Source organism: Loxodonta africana, chromosome 1 (assembly GCF_030014295.1).
Source record: "Loxodonta africana isolate mLoxAfr1 chromosome 1, mLoxAfr1.hap2, whole genome shotgun sequence".
Lineage (NCBI taxonomy): Eukaryota > Metazoa > Chordata > Mammalia > Proboscidea > Elephantidae > Loxodonta > Loxodonta africana.
In genome coordinates, this window is record NC_087342.1 from 13,597,040 (window position 1) to 13,616,660 (window position 19,621).

A 19,621-nucleotide genomic window follows, 5' to 3' on the forward strand; every position below is an offset into this window, starting at 1 on the left:
TATTCACACACATACTCCCCAGGTCTCTGTTTTATATCTTGGAAAAATCAAGCAGTTCTTTTTGGAGTGTAGTGTATCTGCTCCTGGGTCACACTTTGTACTTTGCCTCTTGGGGCTTGCTGGGACTTAAGTCTAGTTAAAGGTTCAGAAGCAAAATGGGTGGTGGGGTCCTGGAGACATTCAGCAATGTCTTTCAAGGCATCTTCCTCAGGCGATGCCCCAGGCAATGAACCAGTTGCCGCCCCAGGCAATATCTCAGACAGACTCTTCAGACACAGCTGGGTTAATCTCATCGGATGGTGGTGGAAGGGGTAATGGTTTTACTGGGAAGGGTGGCTTGGCAGACAAACATGGAGTAATCTCTTCAGATGGAAGTAAGGCGGCTGGTTCTGTTGGCAGGAGGGATTCAATGGAATTTAGGGGCTGAATGTCCTCAGCTTCCTGGTTATTTGCCCATATGTCCCCATCCCACATTTCAGGATCCCATTTCTTCCCAATCAATGCCTTCACTTGAATTTCAGACACCATGATTGGACTGAATTTCAATTGGCATTGTAATTCAGTCACTCTTACCATGAGATTCTGGGTTTGGTTTCTGGCAATACTAGCTCTGTTACTACAAGAAATAAGGCTCTCTTTCAGGGCACAAGTGGCAACTTTCAGATCTTGTATGCGGTGCTTGAGCTTGACTCTGAAGCCCTGAGCTCATCTCTTTCTTTCACCACTTTGCCCAGAGAAAGTAGGATCCACCAGCCAGTTTCCTTATACTTCTCATTCTGACAAAACTGTGGAAAGTATCAAATATACAGTCACCCAGAGCCTTGTTTCTCACAAGTATTTGACCCATTGTTGGTGATATTTTGCGTATTTCTACTGCCCCTTTGGAAACCCTGGTGGCATGGTGTTTAAGAGCTCAGCTGCTAACCAAAAGGTCAGCAGTTCGAATCCACCACCGCTCCTTGGAAACTATGGGTGCAGTTCTACTCTGTCCTTTAGAGTCGCTAGGAGTTGGAATTGACTCAACCGCAATGGGTTTGGTTTTTTGGGTTTTATTGCCACTTCACACCATAGATTAGCAGTGCTCTCTGTTATTGGAGGTAGAGTCACTGGCGCCTTTAAGACTAGCCAGACTTGAGAACGAATTCAGAAAACTCATCCTTACGATTTTGTTCCTCTGCTACTTTCGGTACCAAATGTGTTGGCCTGGGTGCTCTAGAGAAGCTTGGCCTGGGTTCTCTAGAGGAGCAAACCAGTGAAGTGTATATGTATGGTTAAAAGCTAGAGCTGCTAATCAAAAGGTTAGTAGTTCAAACCCACCAGCCACTCCTTGGAAACCCTATGGGGCAATTCTACTCTGTCCTATAGGGTCACTATGGATCGGAATCAACTTGACGGCAATTTAAAAAGATATATACATATACATACATAATACTTTTTACATATGTAAATGTACACACACACACACACACACACACACACACGGTTCATGCAGTTGGGGAGGCTGGCAAGTCCCAAATCTGTGAGTCAGGTGTCAAGCTGCAGGTTTCTCCTCACTCACGTGGTTGCAGGGGCTGACGAACCCCAAATCAGCAGGTCTGATGGCAGGCTGCTGGCTCACGTCCCAAGAATTGGAGGTCAGGGGATGATGAGTTGGATGGAGGATTGGGGACGTGCGAGATTTGCCAAAACATCTACATATATTGGAATGAAGTCAGACCCTGAAGGAAACTCCCTTTTCAACTGATTGGCTGCTCACATCAGATCACAAAATGGGGATGGCTATATCAGATCATAAGATGGAGGATGATTACATCATTATATAACTGCCAAACTACATTATTACGTAACTGCCAAACCACTGAGAAGCATGGCCCAGCCAAGCTGACACAAAACCTTAATCATCACAGAGGGCTTAGAGTTGTGGTCTTATGGGACAATTAAGTCAACTGCCATAATATAGTTCTTGAAGTTTATGTTCTACCTCCCAATATGCTGAGCAGTGTCTGGGGTCTTAAAAGTTTACAAGAGGCCATAAGATACAACTACTGGTCTTTATTTGTATAGAACAAAACAGAAAAATAAACCCAAGAATCAGAGAAGGAAGTGAACTATAGGACTAATCGTCTCTGTGAACCACTGCCTCCTTCACCCTGAGGCTGGCAGAACAGATGGTGCCCAGCTATCACTACTGACTGTTCTGATCAGGGACACGACAGATAAGTCTTGATAAGAAGGGAGAAAAATCTGGAACAGAACTTCAAATTCTTAAAGAATCAAGACTTGCTGGGCCTATTGAGGCTGGAGAAGTCCCGGAGACTATGGCCGAGTTGCTCTTCAAAGCTTGAATTGCAACTACCCTCTAAAGTCACCTTTACACTAACCGTTTAGCTCAAAGGGTAAAGATTGCCACACTTGAGTATTGCGGTTTTGTTTTGTTTTGTTTAATAGTACTTTGGATGAAGGTTTACAGAACAAACTAGTTTCTCATTAAACAGTACACATATTGTTTTATGACACTGGCTAACAATCCCATAACATGTCAACACTTTCCCTTCTCAACCTCGGGTTCCCTATTACCAGCTTTCCTGTCCCCTCGTGCCTTCTAGTCCTTGTCCCAGGGCTGGTGTGCCCCTTTAGTTTCATTTTGTTTCATTGGCCTGTCTAATCTTTAGCTGAAGGGTGAACCTCGGGAGTGACTTCATTACTGAGCTAAAAGGGTATCTGGGGACTATACTCTCGGGGTTTCTCCAGTCTCTGTCAGGCCAGTAAGCCTGGTCTCTTTTTATGAGTTAGAAGTTTGTTCTACATTTTTCTCAGCTCTGTCCGGGAGCCTCTACTGCGATACCTGTCAGAGCAGTCAGTGGTGGTAGCCAGACACCATCTAGTTGTACTGGACTCAGCCTGGTGGAGGCCGTGGTAGTTGTGGTCCATTAGTCCTTTGGACTGATCTTTCCCTTGTATCTTTACTTTTCTTCATTCTCCCTTGCTATCAAGGGGATGAGACCAGCGGAGTATCCTATATGGCCACTCACAGGCTTTTAAGACCCCAGACGTTACTCATCAAAGTAGAATGTAGAACATGTTCTTTATAAACTATGTTATGCCAATTGAGCTAGATGTTCCCTGAGACCATGGTCCCCATAGCCCTCAGCCCAGTAATTCAGTTGCTTAGGGAGTTCGGGTGCATCTATGGAGCTTCCAGGACCTTGCCTTGTACAAGTTGTGCTGGCTTCCCCAATTTCGTGTAGTGACTTACTCTTTGAAAAAAAAAAAAAAAATCTATATAAGACCTGGTAACGCAGTGGTTAAGTGTTTAGCTACTAACCAAAAGATCGGCAGTTTGAATCTACCAGCTGCTCCTTGGAAGCCCTATGGGGCAGTCCTATTCTGTCTTATAGGGTCACTATGAGTTGGAATCAACTCACCGGCAATGCGTATATAAGACCAAAGTGTCAACAACTATTTCAAACTGTAGATGAGAAAGTTGGGGGAGAAGGGGACAGGGAGTTTAAGTAAATGAAGTGAAACAACTAGAACAGAAATAATGAGAATGTTGACACAATGTGAAGAATGTAATCTATGTCACTGACCATTATGTCTAGAAAGCGCTGAATGGGAGTGGGTTTTGCTGTGTATATTTTCACCAAAAATGAAATTAAATATTTAAAAAAATGTGATTAGTCTTGAAAGAATTACCCCAGTAATTATCACTTTTTAGGGTAATTTTGTAGACTTTGGGGTGGGGAGGAATCTTAGACTTCCCCTTCCCCAGCCACTCCATAAATGACCTCTACATCATCTTCACAAGCACTTGAGGAATTTCTAAGTTTAACTAATGTGGAGTTTCATAGGAGAGAAAGAGGGTAAATCTGTGGGAGGGGAACAGCCCTGTAGAAATTGCTTTTGGTAACTTAGCCATATCCCCATTACTATGATGGTATTTCCATCTCCCAGCTGCTGCAGGTGTTGACAATTAATGGCGCACACGTGCAACCTTCTTCAGAGGCCTGACTTTAGCCTAGAGTCGTCTCCTCACCCAGATGTGCCTGGGAGCTTCCAGCCCTAGCCCCCACTCCACGCCCTCTGGCCAATCATTGACTAATGCAGAGTATAAGGGCCCAGCCCCCTTGTCTCAAACCAAACCCACTGCCGTCAAGCCAATTCTGACTCAGCAACCCTATAGGACAGAGTAGAACTGCCCCCTAGAGTTTCCAAGGAGTGCCTGGCGGATTCGAACTGCCGACCTTTTGGTTAGGTGTAACAGATTCTGTGGTACAATCCATACTCCAGAGTGCCCCTGGGATCAGGCTGATATGGCACCTTTGCCTGGCTTCTTCCTCTGCTGTGTTCCGCTTCCCTCAGTGCCTCACAGGTTCTTCATGAGGACATCCTCAGTCAACCACCTGCACAAGAATCCCAGCCTCAGGCTCCACTTCCAGGGATCTTGACCTAGGGTAAGCCCTTAGGGGAATTTCGCAGAGGAGGACTGGGGAGGAGGTACGGGAAGAAGTGGGTTGCTGGGAAGGACAAACTCCGCACACGTCTGACTTGGCCCAGGCTTGGTCCCCTCACCCTGCATGCAAGAGAAAACGTGGACCAGGCCCCAGCTCTCAGACCCCTTGAGGGCAGGAGCCAGACCAAAGCTGGTACAGGAGCCTTCATCCTCCCTACTCTCTGGACCTCTCCAACCCCCACCTCTTTCCGAGGAAATGTGTAAATCCTCTCCCAGACCCCAAAACATTTTTCTGGAAAGCTGTGAATCCAAAAATCAATTGGTTTCCATGTCACAGATTATCAGGACAGGCCCCCAGGAATGTTCAGGCTCACAGACTCATGAACCATTAGTGTTGAAAGGGCCTTGGGAGAAAATGTAACTCTCCTTTAGGGTTTAATTTGGATCAGACTTCTGAGCCCATGCCTCTCTCTCCTCTCATTACAATTGTGACAATTATGGACTGTTTTATTCTCCTCTAAACCATTTACACAGCTGGACAGAGTGGAAAACAAATGTATGCTAATCACCCCCTAAGCCTCTTTCTCAGGGCTGGGCTCCCCAGAGGCAATGACCTTGAGCCAGAAGAGATGCTGGTCCTGGGGGTGACCTAGCACTGGAGGGGGGATTGAAAGGGCCAACTGGCTCCAGCCCCAGGTGCTATGCCTCTTAGTTTGGAAGACGGAAGAGGCAACTCTTTGCACTATTACCAACCTTTCACACCAGCACAATTGGAAATACCATTTCTTTCTAAGACGGTTCAGGGGAAATCAGGTAAATCCATGTCTTCTTGAGGTTAACAGTGCCTTGCATGGACGTCTGAGGATACTCTGTCCATTCTGCCACTTCTAGGCAAGGCAGCTCCTCCCTCAGTCCAGGGTCACTTGATTTCAACCACATCTCTTAGTGACCTCAGCAGTGTCTGGTGCCCCTCAACGTCAGGACATTCTTGCAACTTTTCTGCTACATGGACCAACATTTGTCAAAGGCCCGAAAAATAGCTAGGAGCCCAAGTACTGGGAAAAGACACCATCTCTCTCCTTGGGGGAATCTTTGAGAATTCCATGGTCTTCTGGCCATTTATTAACAGTTACATCTGATTCTACTCACAAATGACTCCCTCCTGCCCCCCATCTTCCAAATCCCAGATAATAGGTCTTCTAGGGAAAGCACATGGTTTCTGTCCTCTGGTAGTCATAGTTACAGCTAAGCTTTCTGGGGTTCTTCACTCTATGACAGTGTGCTAGCTGCTTTACAAATGTTACCTCATCTCACCCTCACCCTATGTCTATGAAACAGGCATCATTGCCTTTTAACAGATGAGAAAACGGAGACTTGGAGAGGTTGGGTGGCTTGGCCAGGGTCACACAGTAAATGCCCTGGATCTGATCTCAGTCAGGTTTGCCTGGCGGCAAAGGCTGTGCCTTTAGCCAGTCTCCTTCCCACCTCCTTACAGAGCTGCTGTGGAGGTGGATTCACCCAGGAAGGCAGGCGAGGGCTTTGTGCTCTCTCCAGGCAGTGGGGGTACAGAGAGGGGCAGCTCCCAGGGAGGGAGGGCACCTCCTCACTCCCCATACCCAAGGCTGAGTCTAGGTCAGCTCCTCTCCCTCCACCTCCCTAGGTCCCATTACACGCCAGGTCCTGGATTCATTTTCTTCATCTCTCCTGGTCAGATCCCTGTGGCTGTCAGAGCCTTTGATCAAGATTCTCTATTCAAAAATGATATGGCTCCTGTGGAAACAGTTTGGAGGTTTCTCCAAAAGTTGAATATAGAACTTCCACATGACCCAGCAATTCCACTCCTAGGTATATACTCAAGGGTCTTAAAAGCAGCTGGGCGAACAGACACATGACACCAACGGTCACCAGCACCATTGCTAACAGTCAAAAGGTGGAGACCACCAAAATGTCCAACAACAGATGAATGGATAAACAAGATATGATATATACAATGGAATATAAGATGTTTACCTGTGTTTTATTGACTATGCAAAGGCATTCAACTGTGTGGATCATAACAAATTATGGATAACATTGTGAAGAATGAGAATTCCAGAACACTTAATTGTGCTCGTGAGGAACCTGTACACAGATCAAGAGGCAGTCCTTCTAACAGAACAAGGGGATACTGAGTAGTTTAAAGTCAGGAGAGGTGTGCATCAGGGCTGTAGTCTTTCACCATAACTATTCAATCTGTATGGTGAACAAATAATCCGAGAAGCTAGACTCAATGAAGAAGGACAGGGCATCAAGATCGGAGAGAGATGTATTAACAACCTGTGTTATGCAGTTGACACAGCCTTGCTTGCTGAAAGTGAAGAGGACTTGAAGCAGTTACTGATGACGATCAAAGACCACAGCCTTCAGCATGGATTACACCTCAACATAAAGAAAACAAAAATCCTCACAAGTGGACCAATAAGCAACATCATGATAAATGGAGAAAAGATTGAAGTTGTCAAGGATTTCATTTTACCTGGATCCACAATCAACAGCCATGGAAGCAGCAGTCAAGAAATCAAAAGACGCATTGCATTGGGCAAATCTGCTGCAAAGAACCTCTTTAAAGTGTTGAAAAGCAAAGATGTCAACTTGAAGACTAGGGTGTGCCAGACCCCAAGCCTTGTTGTTTTAAATCACCTCATATGCATGTGAAAGCTGGACAAGGAATAAGGAAGACTGAAGAAGAATTGATGTCTTTGAATTGTGATGTTGGCGAAGAATATTGAATATACCACGGACTGCCAAAAGAATGAACAAATCTGTCTTGGAAGAAGTGCAACCAGAATGCTCCTTAGAAGCAAAGATGGTGAGACTCCGTCTCACACGCTTTGGACATGTTATCAGGAGGGATCAGTCCCTGGAGAAGGACATCATGCTTGGTAAAGTAGAGGGTCAGCAAAAAAGAAGACCCTCAAAGAGATGGATTGATACGGTGGCTGCAACAATGGGCTCAAGCATTGCAACTATTGTGAGGATGGCGCAGGATCGGGTAGTGTTTTGTTCTGTTGTACATAGGGTTGCTATGAGTCAGAACCGGCACCTTAACAACAACAACACAAAGAGAAATGAAATCCTGATGCATGCTAGCCACAATATGGATAAACCTTGAAAACATTACGCTGAGCAAAATTAGTCAGTTGCAAAAGGACAAATATTGTATGATCTCACTTATATGAACAGAACTGCCTCATAGGGTTTCCAAGGAGCTGCTGGTGAATTCGAGCTGCTGACCTTTGGTTAGCAGCCAAATGCTTAACCACTGCACCACCAGGGCCCCAAACAAATACATAAAAACCAAAAAAAACCCACTGCCATCGAGTCAATTCCGACTCATAGGAACCCTATAGGACACAGTAGAACTGCCCTGTAGAGTTTCCAAGGAGCACCTGGTGGATTCGAACTGCCGACCTTTTGGTTAGCAGCCATAGCACTTAACCACTATGCCACCAGGGTTTCCAAACAAATATATAGAAACCAAAAATTATTAGTGGTTACCAGGGGTGGGAGGGAGGGGGAAAGGAAAGGGGGAGCGTTCACTTGGGGACAGAGAGCTTATGTCAAAGGCAGTGGAATAATTTGGAAAAGGATAGCGAGAATGGTTGCACAACTGGAGGAATGTAACCAATGTCACTGAACTGTACATGTGGAAATTGTTGAATTGGTGTATTTTTGTTTTGTATATGTTCACCACACACACACAAAAAGATTCTCTATTCCAGCCTCTTCAACCAGAGCTCCCAGTTCCCCTCTCACCCCAAATATCACAGCCCCCGGTCCGCCCAGTCTTCATGGAGCCCATGTGTATCTGTATTTCTAGGGTGAGAGAAATCCTTCTGGCCGGCTGAGCTGCTCACTGCTGCAGGAGTTGGAGTCACTGGCTCCTTCTGCTCCTTGAGATGTTCAGTGTTCACAGTCGCAGGGAAAGTCACTGCTCATCAGCTGTGCCAACGGCGGGGGTGGCAGAGAGCAGCGAGGCAGATAATCCAAAGTAGTGGGGAATGTAAAAATCATCTCTATTTGGCTATGGAAGGTATTTTTGGACCTACAGTAGAATGTGGGTGTGTGTGATGTGTTGCGAACTCACAACATTTCAAACCAAACACTAAAGCTAAATCAGCGGGACCTGACTGCTGGTTTTAGGAATTAGAAAGCTGTCCAACTATTCCTGTTTCCAGCTAAGCCAGGGAGCTCCACTGCTCAGACTGTCACTCAGGACCAGATTTGGCAGAGCTCCCCCCTCTCTAGAAGTCAGAGCAATGCTTTCCCCCTGATCTGGAGCTGTGGCTGCAAACTTGATGCCTACAAGGGCTTGGCAGCTAAGCAAGGGGAGCCAGATGGGGTAGCACAAAAGGGAGTAGCTAAGTGGGACTCTGAGCCCCTTCAGAAGGCCAGAGCCACTCCTCAGGGGCAGCTGCTACTCTGCTCCAGCTGATGGTAGGAGCCAAAAAAAATATATCTGTGAAAGAATTTGGCTCACTGACAACTGGTTTGCAAGATCTGGTCCAGTGGTTCTCAAGCTTCAGCTTGCATTGGAAACACCTGGAGGTCTTGGTTGACCTGTGGGACACACGGTATCCCAACCACTTTTTACGCCTCTGGAGTTCTTTGGGAAGGAGGTAGCTAAATTTTAAAGCATTTACCTTCATGATGGGAGCCTTTTAAAATGCACAAAGCTCAAGAACCCCAATTTGGAGCCTCATTTTTGTGTAGATTGAACACTGTCTACAGGAGGTGATGCCTCCTGGTTGTGTCAGTTTTCTAAACATTTGACAGGTTTGCTTTTATCTCTGTGAGATAAGCCTCCACACTATGTTTCCCAGTTACTATGCTCTCGTGAGAACATACTTAATCGTGAGAATAAGCTATTCTCAGTCTTCATTGAGTCATAGTGGCCATTTTCTCTTTGATGTCATTCATTGTTTCCAGGGTTATTGGCTGCCTGCTTTTCTAGCTTATGAACAGTCAATAATGTCTTTGCAATAAGGAATAATGCACCGTAATGATACTTTTCAAGAGCCTCAAAGTCCTGTAAGTTATTCTTGCCCACCATCCAATCTGAGGACCCAATCATTGCTTCCACGTGTAGCAGGTGGAATGCACCGCTGTGAGCAGTTCTGCAGTGTTCCAGGGCAGCTGTTTCTGCTTCTTAGCTGTTAGTACCGCCTCTGGTATAATAAAGAACATACAGTAGCGGTAATTTTCCCGAGATAAAAAAACCTTGGCTTTATTTTTTTGGGCTATAAGTACTGCTTTTACAGCAAGCAAGAATGCGTTGTACTATGTTTTTGAAAAGTTTCATGAAAAATAATAAAAATGCTAAGAAGAAGGAGACCAGAATAAAATCTATGTGCAGCCACTGCCCGTTGCTGCCTTCATGTTTTACCTCATGTTTTGGAAATGTTCATTGAAAAAAAGAAAAAGATATTATAAATTGACTCATATCAGTAGGATTTACTATGTCCAGGGTCCACCAGTTTGTCGTACTGTGCTGGCTTACATGTTGCTGTGATACTGGAAGCCTTGCCACCTGTGTTTCAAATACCAGCAGGATCAGGTATTTGGTAGACAGGTTTCAGCGGAGCTCACAGGCTAAGACAGACCAGGAAGAAGGACCTGGAACTCTATTTCTGAAAAAATTGGCCAGTGAAAACCTTATGAATAGCAGCAGAACATTGTCTGATATAATGCTGGAAGATGAGCCCCTCAGTAGGAAGGCATTAAAAATATGACTGAGAAAAGGGCTGCCTCTTCAAAGCAGAGTCAACCATAATGATGAGTATGGAGTAAGGCGTTTGGGATCTTCATTTGCCAATGCGGCAAAGGTAAAAACGAGAAGAAACAGCTGCAAACATCTATTAATAATGGGAACATGGAATGTACGAATCACGAATCTAAGAAAACTGGAAGTCGTCAAAAATGAAATGGAACACATAAGGATCGATATCCTAGGCATAAGTGAGCTGACGTGGACTGGTACTGGCCATTCAGAATCAGACAATCATATGGTCTACTATGCTGGGAATGATAAATTGAAGAGGAATGGTGTCACATTCATTCTCAAAAAGAACATTTCAGGATCTATCCTGAAGTACAACGCTGTCAGTGATATGATAATATCCATATGCCTACAAGGAAGACAATGTTCCGCGGCTATTCATGAAGTTTTCACTGGCTAATACTTTTCAGAAGTAGACCGCCAGGTCCTTCTTCCTAGTCTGTCTTAGTCTGCAAGACCAACGACTTCTTCATTGCAAATGCCTTCTTTCACCAACATAAACGGCGACTATACACATGGACCTCACCAGATGGAACACACAGAAATCAAATTGACTACATCTGTGGAAAGAGACGATGGAAAAGCTCAGTATCATCAGTCAGAACAAGGCCAGGGGCTGACTGTGGAACTGACCATCAATTGCTCATATGTAAGTTCAAGCTGAAACTGAAGAAAATCATAGCAAGTCCACGAGAGCCAAAATATGACCTTGAGTATATCCCACCTGAATTTAGAGACCATCTGAAGAATAGATTTGATGCATTGAACACTAGTGACTGAAGACCAGATGAGTTGTGGAATGACATCAAGGACATCATACACGAAGAAAGCAAAGAAAAGACAGAAAAGAAAGAAAAGACCAAGATGGAAGTCAGATGAGACTCTGAAACTTGCTCTCGAACGTCTGAGCAGCTAAAGCAAAAGGAAGAATTGATGAAGTAAAAGAACTGAACAGAAGATTTCAAAGGGCGCCTCGAGAAGACAAAGTAAAGTATCATAAAGACATGTGCAAAGAGCTGGAGATGGGAAACCAAAAGGAAAGAACACTCTTGGCGTTTCTCAAGCTGAAAGAAATGAAGAAAAAATTCAAGCCTCGAGTTGCAATAGTGAAGGAGTCCATGGGGAAAATATTAAACGATGCAGAAAGCATCAAAAGAAGATGGAAGAATACACAGAGTCATTACACCAAAAAGAATTAGTCGATGTTCAACCATTTCAAGAGGTGGCATATGATCAGAAACCGATGGTACTGAAGGAAGAAGTCCAAGCTGCTCTGAAGCCATTGGCGAAAAACAAGGCACCAGGAATTGATGGAATATCAATTGAGATGTTTCAACAAATGGATGCAGCGCTGGAGGTGCTCACTCACCTATGCCAAGATGTATGGAAGACAGCTTCCTGGCCAACTGACTAGAAGAGATCCATATTTATGCCTATTCCCAAGAAAGGTGATCCAACCGAATGTGGAAATTATAGAACAATATCATTAATATAACACACAAGCAAAATTTTGCTGAAGATCATTCAAAAACGGCTGTAGCAGTATATCAACAGGGAACTGCCAGAAATTCAGGCCGGCTTCAGAAAAGGGCGTGGAACCAGAGATATCATTACTGATGTCAGATGGATCCTGGCTGAAAGCAGAGAATACCAGAAAGATGTTTACCTGTTTTTTATTGACTATGCAAAGGGATTGGACTGTGTGGATCATAACAAATTATGGATAATATTGCGAAGAATGGGAGTTCTAGAACACTTAATTGTGCTCGTAAGGAACCTTTACATAGACCAAGATGCAGTTGTTCAGACAGAACAAGGGGATACTGCATGGTTTAAAGTCAGGAAAGGTGTGCGTAAGGGCTGTATTCTTTCACCATACCTACTCAATCTGTATGCTGAGCAAATAATCCGAGAAGCTGGGCTATGTGAAGAAGAACGTGGCATCAGGATTGGAGGAAGATTCATGAACAAACCTGCGTTATGCAGATGACACAACCTTCCTTGCTGAAAGTGAAGAGGACTTGAAGCACTTACTAATGAAGATCAAAGACCACAGCCTTCAGTATGGATTGCACCTCAACATAAAGAAAACAAAAATCCTCACAACTGGACCAATGAGCAACATCATGATAAATGGAGAAAAGATTGAAGTTGTCAAGAATTTCATTTTACTTGGATCCACAATCAACAGCCATGGAAACAGCAGTGAAGAAATCAAAAGATGCATTGCATTGGGTAAATCTGCTGCAAAGGACCTTTTCAAAGTGTTGAAGAGCAAAGATGTCACCTTGAAGACGAAGGTGCGCCTGACCCAAGCCATGGTGTTTTCAATTGCATCGTATGCATGTGAAAGCTGGACAATGAATAAGGAAGACCGAAGAAGAACTGACGCCTTTGAATTGTGATGTTGGTGAAGAATATTGAATATACAGTGGACTGTCAAAAGAACCAACAAATCTGTCTTAGAAGAAGTACGGCCAGAATGCTCCTTAGAAGCATGGATGGCGAGACTGCATCTTACATACTTTGGACGTGTTGTCAGGAGGGCTCAGTCCCTGGAGAAGGACATCATGCTTGGCAGAGTACAGGGTCAGCGGAAAGGAGGAAGACCCTCAACGAGATGGACTGACACAGTGGTTGCAACAAAGAGCTCAAGCATAACATCAATTGTATGGATGGCTCAGGACCAGGCAGTGTTTCGTTCTGTTGTGCATAGCGTCGCTATGAGTCGGAACCGACTCGACGGCACCTAACAACAACAACAACACTAGGAAGACCAGTTAATACAACTATTATTCAAATTTATGCACCAACCACTAAGGTTAAACATGAAGATTTCTGTCAACTTCTGCAGGCTGAAATTGATCAAACATGCAATCAGGATGCATTGACAATTACCGGTGATTAGAATGTGAAAGTTGGAAATGAAGGATTGGTAGTTCGAAAATATGGCTTAGGTGATAGAAATGACACTGGACATCATATGACAGAGTTTTGCAAGACCAATGACTTCTTCATTGCAAATATGTTTTTTCAACAACATAAACAGTGACCATACACGTGGACCTTGCCAGATGGAATACACAGGAATCATATCAACTACATCTGTGGAAAGAGACATGGAAAACCTCAATATCATCAGTCAGAACAAGGCCAGAGGCTGACTGCAGAACAGACCATCAATTGCTCATATGCGAGTTCAAGCTGAACGTGAAGAAAATTAGAACGAGTTCACAAGAGCCAAAGTACGACCTTGAATATGTCCCACCTGAATTTAGAGACCATCTCAAGAACAGATTTGACACATTAAATGCTAATGACTGAAGGCCAGACGAGTTGTGGGCTGACATCAAGGACATCAAACATGAAGAAAACAAGAGGTCATTAAAAAGAAAGGAAAGAAACAAAAGACCAAAATGGATGTCAGAAGAGACTCTGAAAGTTGCTTTAGAATGTAGAATAGCTAAAGCGAAAGGAAGAAACAACGAAGTAAAAGAGCTGAACAGAAGATTTCAACAGGTGGCTCGAGAAGAATTATAATGAAACGTGCAAAGACCTGGAGATAGAAAACAAAAAGAGAAGAACACACTCTCAAGCATTTCTCAAGCTGAAAGAACTGAAGAAAAAATTCAAGCCTTGAGTTGCAATATTGAAGGATTCTACGGTGAAAATATTAAATGACAAAGGAAACATCAAAAGAAGATGGAAGAATTGGTCAAAATCCAAACATTTCACGAGGTAGCATCAGGTCAAGAACTAATGATACTGAAGGAAGAAGTCCAAGCTGCACTGAAGGCACTGGCAAAAAACAAGGCTCCAAGAATTGGCAGAATACCAATTGAGATGTTCCAACAAATGGATGCAGCACTGGAGGTGCTCACTTTTCTATGCCAAGAAATTTGGAAAATAGTTACCTGGCCAACCAACTGGAAGAGGTCCATATTTTTACCCATTCCAAAGAAAGGTGATCCAACAGAATGCAGAAATTATCAAACAATATCATTAATACCACACACAAGTAAAATTTTGCTGAAGATCGTTCAGAAGTGGTTGCAGCAATACATCAACAGGGAACTGCCAGAAATTCAAGCCAGATTCAGAAGGACGTGGAAAGAGGGATAGCATTGCTGTTGTCATGGCTGAAAGCAGAGAATACTAGAAGGATGTTTACCTGTGTTTTATTTATTATGCAAAGGCATTCGACTGTGTGAATCATACAAATTATGGATAACATTGCGAAGAACGGGAATTCCAGAACACTAATTGTGCTCATGAGGAACCTGTACATAGACCAAGAGGCAGTTGTTAGAACAGAACAAGAGGTTTAAAGTCAAGAAAGGTGGGTGTTAGGGTTGTATCCTTTCACCATACTTATTCAATCTATGCTAAGCAAATAATCCCACAAATTGAACTATATGAAGAAGAATGCCTTTGGATTATGGTGTTGGCGAAGAATACTGAATACACCATGGACTGTCAGAAGAATGAATAAATTTGTCTCGAAAGAAGTACAGCCAGAATGCTCCTTAGTAGCAAGGATGGCAAGGATTCGTCTCACATACTTTGGACATGTTATCAGGAGGGAACAGTCCCTGGTGAAGTACATCATGCTTGAAAAAGTAGAGGGCCAGCAAAAAACAGGAAAACCCTCAAAGAGATGGATTAACACAGTGGCTGCCACAATGGGCTCAAGCATCATAACGATTATTTCATTCTGTTGTATATACAGTAGCTATGAGTTGGCAGCTAACAACAACAAGGATCCACTAGGATATATGGGATCCCAGATAATGGGTATCAAAATCCATAACTGATAACAAAACTTCTGAATTGGCCCTTTAATTAGCATGCTTCCATTAGTGAAAACACATGGTATCAACAAAAAATTCAAAGCAGGAAATAATTGGGTCACCAAAGGGTTCAAACAGATAGCTGGGCCCTGCCCCCAGATTTTCAGATTCAGCAGATCTAGGATGGGGCCCAAGAATTTGCATTTCCATCAAGTTCCCAGGTAGTGCTGAAGCTGACGGTCCAGGGGCCACACTGTGAGAACCACTGCTATAGCCGTGGCTATGTAATTGGGGTAATTTTGACCGTTAAAGTCTTGGTGCTGGGGAAAATGCTTAGTACATCCTTATTGTGGTTGTTAGCTGCCGTTTAGCCGGCTCCCGACTCATGAAGACCCCTTGCACAACAGAAGGAAAGGCTGCTTGGCCCTGCACCATCCCTATGATATATTGTGAATCAGACCATTGTGATTCACATAGATTGCCAGCCCTTTCTTTCTAGTCCTTCCTAGTCTGGAAGCTCTGCTGAGACCTGTTCAGCATCATAGCAACAGGCTGAGGTATGGGTGGTGGCTGTGCACGAGGGGTATTGGCCAGAAATGCAGACAACACAACCTTGCTTGCTGAAATTGGCCAGAAATTAAACCCAGGTCTCCCTTTTCCAGTGTCAGCTCAAGTATCATGAAATCGAAAGTCAGATGTACTCTGAGGAAAGGGTGGGCACTCACATTTATTAAATGTCAAACACGCATCAGAAACTTTCATAAGCAATATCTCATTTGATCATCACACCATCCCTGCAAGGTAGGCGTTACTGCCCCCATTTTACAGTTGAGGGCCTAAGGTACATAGATGGTCCATGATTTACCCAAGGTCACACAGCTAGTAAGTGACAGTCCTGCGGCTGAAATCCACACCAGTCTAACTCCAGCACCCATAATTTTCCCAAGCCATCAAACTCCCTCTTCATAGTAAGTCCTCTTTCTGGGGATTGAGCAGAATGGCCTCCTCCATAGCCAGTAAATCAATTGCTGTCAAGCAGATTGTGACTCCTGGTGGATGGTGTCCTTGGGTAGCATAAAGTTAATGCGCTTGGCTGCTAACCAAAAGGTTAGAGGTTCAAGTCCACCTGGAAGTCCCTTAGAAGAAATCTTGGTGATCTACTTTCAAGAGATGAGGCATTGAAAACCCTACGGTGCAGTTCTATTCTGACACACATGGGGTGACCACGGCCTCCTCCTTAAGGCCCTTTAAGTCTGTCCATCAAGGCCAACTCTCATAAGAAGGGCTAGATCAAGAGCCAGGAGACCTAGAGAGAGGAGAGGTACAGGTGTCCTTTGCCTCCTTCCAAAGGGAAGGATCAACAAGCCCTGGGCACTGAACCAAAAAAGCAAAAACCAAACCTGCTGTCCTTGAGTTGATTCCGACTCATAGCAACCCTATAGGACAGAGGAGAACTGCCACAGGGTCTATAATTCCCAGAAGACAGGACAGCCTGGCTCTGGAGATGCATGGGGTCCTGGGTAAGTCACGCCTGAGGAAGCCACTCCTGAACAAAGTGCCTTAGTCCTTGGAAATACATCAGAGCAGGATGGGGGATTATCTGGTTAATGTCTGTAAATTCACAAGGGCAGGAATTATGTCTGTATGGTTCAATGCTGTATCCCTACCTCCTAACACAGCACCCGACATGAGGTAGATGCTGAATTATTCTTTGAATGACAAAATGGTAGAACAAAGGGTAGGCAAGTTTTGTTTATCGTCAAAGGAACTTTGGATAATGTGCTCACTCAGGTTGAAAGTTTAGACACTCATAAAGCAGCCAGCCTTGAGAAGGAAGACGAGGCAGATGATAGCTCTGCTCAAGGTAATTGATCGGAAATATTTTCCAAATCCATCGTGGGCTGAGAAGCAAAGATATTAACAGATCTGCCAGGAGCTGGCAGGAGTAATGTCTCGTTCTCCTCTGAATCTGCTGTCCCTGGGTCTGCTGAATGAATGAATGTGTGAGTCTCCCATCCTGAATGCCCCGTAGGGTAGGGGTCTGCAGACTTATTGCCTATGCCACAGAGGTGGTGGTGTGCCTCTGCAGAGGAAGTCTCCCCCAGATCTTTCAGAAAGGCTGCTGGGAGTGGTGGGAAGAGCGTGGACTTGGGGTGGGAAGCCCTGGCTTCGTTCCTGAACTAGTCAACAGACAAATTCTCAGTGAAGCAGTGCCACTGTCCCGCACGTCTTCCTTGTTTTTGAGGGTGGGTACATAGGTGGGTAGGTCGGTTGGTAGGTAGATGGGTGGGTGGGTAGGTGGGGAGGGAGGGAGGTAGATAGCTGCCATCAGGTTGACTCTGACTTGTGGTGACCTTGCATACAACAAAACAAAAGGTTGCCTGATTCTGTGTCACTCTCATGATCACGGGCATGTTAGACTGCATCGCTGTGGTCACTGTGCCAATCCGTCTCACTGAGAGTCTCCCTCACCCTCACTGGCTCTCTGCTTCGCCAAACATAATATCCTCCTCCAGCAATTAATTCCTCCCGATAATGTGCACAAAGCAAGTGGGTTGGACAATATTCTGTTGCGATCCATAAGGTTTTCATTGGCTAATTTTTGGAACTAGATCACCAGGCCTTTCTGAAACCTAGGCACCACGGGTGTCCCTGCTGGTATTTGAGATACTGGGGGCATACCTTCCAGCATCACAGCAACACACAAGCCACCACAGTATGACATACTGAGAGACGGGGAGGTGGTCCTTGCCTTTCAAAGAGGGGTAATAATAACACTGATTACCTACTCCACAGACTTGTGAAGATGAAATGCTGGGGAAAGTGGCTACTCCGTGAGTAGAGTAGCCACTCAACAAATGCTTGTTGACCAAGTGAATTCTTGGACAGATCTGCCATGCCTGGGCCACTTCTACAGCACAGATAGAGAAGAGCCCTTCACCTGTTCATGTGGGAAGTTCTTCCATTGTCTAGTTTTCGTTCTCCTACTGCAAATTAAAACATCTTACCCCGCTGTCTGTAGTGACAGTAAAGAGATCAGCAGTTGGTGGAACCTTTCTGTAACACTTGTTCTCCTGTGTCTCATGGGGAAGGCAGGCAGTAACAGACGTTTTGGTGTGATGCACTTATGCTGTGGAGAGTGTGTGTTGATTTAATTTGTGATATGTCCAAATCTACACAACTCTGAGCCATACAGTAACATATAAGGTTCTGCTGCCCATGTGGGAAGCATGCCAGCCCTGTTGTCTGCCACTCTGATCTCTCCCTTTGTCCAGTTATGGGTGCTCAATACTCAACTTGGACCAATCATCCCCAGAATTTGAGTCAAATAAAAATTGATCTTGGATTACAGTTTTACATTATCCGTGACATGGTTTAACTTCATTCATATGGATACCTGTGATCGTTAATGTTGTGTCAACTTGTCTGAGACATGATTCTCAATGGTTTGGCATTTATGATGTAGCTTGGCAGCTGTATGATGATGTGGTCACTTCCATAATGGGATCTGATATAAAGTGATCACCTCCACGATGGGATCCGCTGTGAGTAGCCAATCAGTTGAAAGTTTCCTTGGCCGTGCAGCCTACATCCAATATAGGTGGATTCTCTGGCAAGGTTCAAAGGCTTTTGCTTACTCTGGATCCTGCAGCTGGCTCCTGTTCATCTGATCTCCAGTTCTTGGGACTTGAGCTAGCAGCTTACCTAGCATCTTTCCTGCCAATCTTGGGGTTTATTGATCTTTGAAGCCTGTCAGCAAAAGCTCTGCTGTCTGATCTACCAATTTCGGGTTCGCCAGCCCCTGTAACTACTTGAATCAGGAGAAGCCTCCAGCCTGACCCATGGACTTGGGACATTCCAGCCTCTACCACCCCATGAGCCATTTCTTTGATATCTATCTCTCTCTATATATATTTATGCTTTACCAGTTTTGCTTCTCTAGAGAACCCAGCCTGAGACAATACTTGAGAACTATTTAACCCACTACCTTCAGATGGTGCCAGTGATGCTAGTGGGGAAGTAGGTCCAGCCCCAGGGAGAGAACTCTGTCTGAGTCGGTGAGAGTGGCTAGGCTTCTGGGTTGGGAGCAGCAGAGATAACTAACAAAGGTTAGTGCAAGGATCACACATATTCCCTTTGACAAACCCTTTCAGCTTTTCACAACCACTACTCCATCAGATGGCCTATGATGTTTGCAGGCAGGCTGCCATCACTCCCACTGAACAGATGCGAAATCAGAGAGAGCCCTGGAGAGGTTAAATGACTTGACTTTAACCACAGATCCAACTGCTCAGAGTGGGAAGTTAACGCAGGTAGATCTTCCCTCCAACCCCACACCCCCTCCATGCCCTGGACGCTCCCTCATCCCCCTTTTGGGGCTTGATTGGGGGCCCGGGCTCACACCGGACAAGACCCAAGTAACTTGGGGCTGGGAGTCTTGAAACTGTGGGGCAGGGGGGGAGGCACTGATTAACGATAGGCAATTCAGTGTTTACATACCTTGGTTTAGAAACCTGGGATCTGAGAATGACTGGATCCCAAGGTCCCCAGCAAAATCAC